The following is a 4,713-nucleotide window of genomic DNA, read 5'->3' on the forward strand; positions in this document are numbered from 1 at the left end:
CAGCCGCGGCCGGGCCGCCCCCCGCCGCCACCGCCGCGCGCGCTCATCCCGTATGCGCCACGGCGCCTCCTGGTTGGCCCGCGCCGAGTGGCGCGCGGGGCCGGGCTCCCGCGGCGCGGGGTTACTACAGGTCACCCGCGGCGGGGGCGGAGCCAACAGACATGAGGGGGCGGGGTCGGGGCCGTCCCCCCGCGCCCGCCGCGTCAGCCCCGCGGCCTGGCCGCGCTGCGCATGCGCGCCCGCGGGGCGGCCGGGGGCGCTGAGGCACGGCCGCGGTTCGGAACGAGCGGGACCCTCTTGGCCCCCCAGGGCTGCTCAGCTCCGTCACCGCGCCTCGTAATGGCCCCGGGCACGCCGCTAACGCCGCTGTCCGACGGGCGCTACGGTGGCGCCGGTACCGCGCGCAGGCGGGTGATGCTCCATGTGCCGCCGGCGCGCGTTAATGGGTGCTTTTTGACACGTGCCCCGGTCAAAGTCACCGCGGCAGAGCGCTGGACGTGCCTCGGCAGCTGCCCGGCTTGGGTCCAGAGGTGCTGCAGGAGCGCCAGGGCTCGAGGCTGCCGTTTGGGCTCCCCTGAAGTTGAGGTTTTAAGTGGCGGTGTTACCCGTGGCAGCTGCTGCAGAGGTTCTTGACCTGGATCTCTGCTGGCGGGACTGAGCAAAGATCGCTCCTTGCACATCAGAGCTGCCGTCACCTGCAGCGAGTTTCGGTCAGTGCTGCTCGAGGCTGGGTCCCTATTTAACAATTACTGAGGAGCCTCTTCTGTCAGTATTGATTTACCCGGGCCCTGCAAATGTTCCTGCAGAATTAGAGGTTTTCATTTAATCGCCCGTAATACAACGCTGAAAGATAAAAGAAATGAGCACCTGCCAAAGATAAGCAAAATAAAAACAACGAATGGGAGGAAGGTTCCAAAGCCCCGAGGAAAGATTTAGTTACGGCAGGTGCTGGGGTTGCCTTTGCAGTGGTGGCAGCCAGCATTGACACAAGGGGTAGGTTTGTTTTGAACAGTCTGTGCAGGTCAAGTGTCCCTGTCACAGCCCTTGGAGCTGAGCAGCCCAGAGGTCTGAGGAGAGGAGGATTGCAGTGCTGGCGACAGGAGCCTGAACACAGCTGTACCTACAGGTCATCGGGCAGTGAATTACTTTGTACCACCCCATAAACTGTGCAGGTGACACTGCCCATGGCATGTGTCCCACCTCCTTGCCCCTCGCTGACCCCATGTTTCAGAGGAAGAAGCACTGTTTGCATCTACAGTCATCTGCAGGGCACTTGAGTGGCAGGGAATATACTCACTCTTGCTAAGAGCAGATTAACAGGGTATATACTTCTAATCCAAAGACCAACTAAGTCAGTCACCTCAATGACTGGAAAAAGCGCTTCCAAGTGTTTAGAACTGGAACAGAAGAGATGGCCACTGACTGCTTTGAAAAGCAGGAAAACAGTAGCCACAGGAGTTGTCTGAGCTATAAAAGCCATGAGCTACTGAAGGTAGTGATGCTACCTGGATTATGGGTAGGAGCATGGAAGTGTTATATTTCAGTCTCACACTCACTGGAAAAAATGGAAAAGGATAAGAATCTCCTTCTCACGTGGAAGGAGAAGAATCTCATTTCTCAAAGATAGAAAATGTGGCCATTTGTGCAACAGGAGGGAATTCACGGGGCTTTCTGCCAAAATATTTACTTATATTGGTAGAGACAGGATAAAGTAAATAAATACGATGTGGATATTAGCACAAGGAAAGGAGTCCCAGATTTGTGTCACAGAATCACAGAATTACAGAATCACACCATCTTTCATTCAAAGCAAGGAAGGTTCAGAATAAAACTAGAAAAGCAATTTGATGTAAAGGAAGATTGGAGATAAAACACTGGACAGCACAGAGCTCATCTGCTCAGTGTCAGATCTCACACTGAACCCTCTGTTCTTGTTTGCTCCTGGGTAATCACCAGTGACTGACTGGTAAAACATCTCGGCAAAAGCCTCACTGTGAGAAATACATGGACCCCACAACTTGAAATTAAATGTGATCCTTATTAAACTGCTAGATCTGAATACTGTCAATTTTTATGAGAAGGAGATTCCAAAGAAACTTTAACTTCAAATACAGATTTGTCATAAACTTTGTATTTCAGTCTTACCTTTATTAGAGGGTGCATCTGTGTGCATGGTTTAAGTTTGCCTGAACTTTTGACTGATTTGAAATCCAAATGCTGTGTAAGTAGCTGTATTTACTCCAAATAGACCCAACTATTGGCTGTATCCCTAGCAGTCTTCAGGGTAAATAAGGAGTTCTAGGTGACATACCACCCCAGAGGGATGCTTTTTGAAAAATTGTGAGGCCTTTGGTGTTGATACCCCCCAGTTCTTACTGCTTGTCTGCAGGAGATAACAGCTACATCAGCCAAACTAGTACTCCAGGCCTGTAACTGGGGAGTGGGCAAACTGTTACAGACACCAAAGGACCTGAAGTACTTTAATTGCCCTCCCAATACCAACCATCCAACCTGCCAGGGTCTTCCTGTCCAGGACCACAGATAATCATCACAGAGCATCTCTTTTGTCTCAAAAAGCTGTCCAGTGCATTCCATATCTAAAGATAATTTAGGTATGAGCAAGACATTCAAATAACAATAACATTAGAACTAATTATTAAATTCTAAGAGGTTTTCAAGCTTTCTTTTTCAGCATTTAAACTAATTTCTAAGGAGTTACCATTAAAAAGACAAAACTGTGTTCAATCCACTAGTCTGCAATGACATTTCTTAAGCTTCTCCCTGTATCATTTGGTGCTGGTGGATGCTGGACACAGTACTCCTGACTGGATAGCCTGGTCCCTGGCAATCCCTGTGGTTCCTAATTCAGCTCAGCATCAGAAGTGAAACATAACTGCAGCCTACACTGATAAAGCAACTTCAATTTTACAGACCCCTAAGGCTTAAAAACGTACACACATACACAGAAACAACAACTTTGTTGTTAAGTATTGATTTAAATGGATTCCTACATGTATTCACTATTTTCTTGAGGTTCTTCATAGATTCCTGATGTTTACATACAGCATAGGCAAAGCTTTTCACGATATCAGAGATTTTACCACACCTTTTGCTTAAATGTAGATTTTACAGAGCAGAGCTTGGAAGATACTGGTATAATGTGGCACTTACACTAGCAATTTTCTTGTACAAGTCCATGCTGGGTATCCCATAGGAAAACCAAAGAATTTGGGGATAGGTAGTACACATAACAGTCACCAATAAAATTATGGATAATGTATGTTTATAATTGGAAATTTAAACTGCACAAGACACATGCTCTAGTGACTGTGAGATACAGTAACTTTGGCTACACAAGCCATGCATAGTGATGGGAAATTAAAACAGTATCTGATTTATCTTTTCATTAGAAAGGCAGCTAACAGAAATAAAGGAAGCAAATAAGTAGTTGTATCATTCTAGAGCATTCAGGCAGGGAAGGAGTATCAGTGAAAATATTCGTGGCTCCTACTAACCACATTCATGTATTCACAAATGCTTGTTTGGTTAGGGTTTTTGATTCCCAGAAGGAGAAGCTCATTAACTATTCTCGTTTTCCCTTTTAAAAAGTTTCAGGCATGCAGTCAAGGGGAAAAAAAACCACTGCCATATGTTTTGTTCAACAGTGGAGAATGAGTAGCAAGCAGTAAATAGCAGGGAAAATTGCAAGTGATCCTATGAAAATACTGATTTGGAAGTACAGTCAACTGACTCATTAGGAAAGAGAACACAAAGCCCATCTTATATTTGGCCAATTCTAACTAGTATCTAGAGGGAATTAATAAAAACAAAACCATGAACCACACTGAAAGAGGAGAGTCTGAATGGGTAAATGTGTGGAAGGCTGGCATTAATCCTTGATGAGCAGGCTGCTGCCCACTGATTCTTGGGAAGAAGCTAGAAGGTGAAAACCCAACAGTGTCACAGATATAACAGATGCAAGAGCTTTCAGCTAAAAATCCCTAGAGGGACACAAACAAAATTAAGTAGTATAGGACAGTACATATGGTTAAATTACAATCAAATTGACTTCTTATGTGAAATAACAGAGACCATTAAAGAAGGTTTGGAAGGAACAAAGCTCATGGTCTTGATGGAATATATGTCAGTGTACGCCTTCAGACCTGTGAAAATGAATGACTCTATAATTAGCAAACTTTCTCCATGACTCATTAAATAATTGAATGCTACAAATTAATACAGTGCTAGTCTAAATTAAATTAAATGTAACCGAAGAGAAGATAATATTTTTAAACTGTTTGCTTAGAACTTATTTTGCTTTAGCTACAAACAATACCAGTTCAACAAAGGGACAGGTATCCCTGGTAATTTTTAATTAAACAATCAAACTGACATTGTAATGTTTTATTTCTAGAGATATCCTGGTAGTGTGGCATTTTTAAACACCCTCTTAAAAGGTAGAGAGGGCTGAGTTACTACTGAAGGGGCAGGGAGAGCCAGCTGGGATGTGAGTTCTGGCAGCAGAAACAGCTTGTGTTCCTGATCATTCTCACAACTGTTAATTTTGGGGTGTTGTTTTAAAAGATGGAAAAACATTTCTAGCGCAAGCTAATGTACACGTGTACATATCAGTATATTTGACTCATTTTTATCCGTGAAGCTTTTTGTTTCTGAATAAAGAAATGAATGAGTAACTTGCTAAAATTAAATTGG

The sequence above is a fragment of the Corapipo altera genome, unplaced genomic scaffold, assembly GCF_003945725.1.
Source record: "Corapipo altera isolate COAL_440 unplaced genomic scaffold, ASM394572v1 54, whole genome shotgun sequence".
In the NCBI taxonomy this organism is placed as follows: domain Eukaryota; kingdom Metazoa; phylum Chordata; class Aves; order Passeriformes; family Pipridae; genus Corapipo; species Corapipo altera.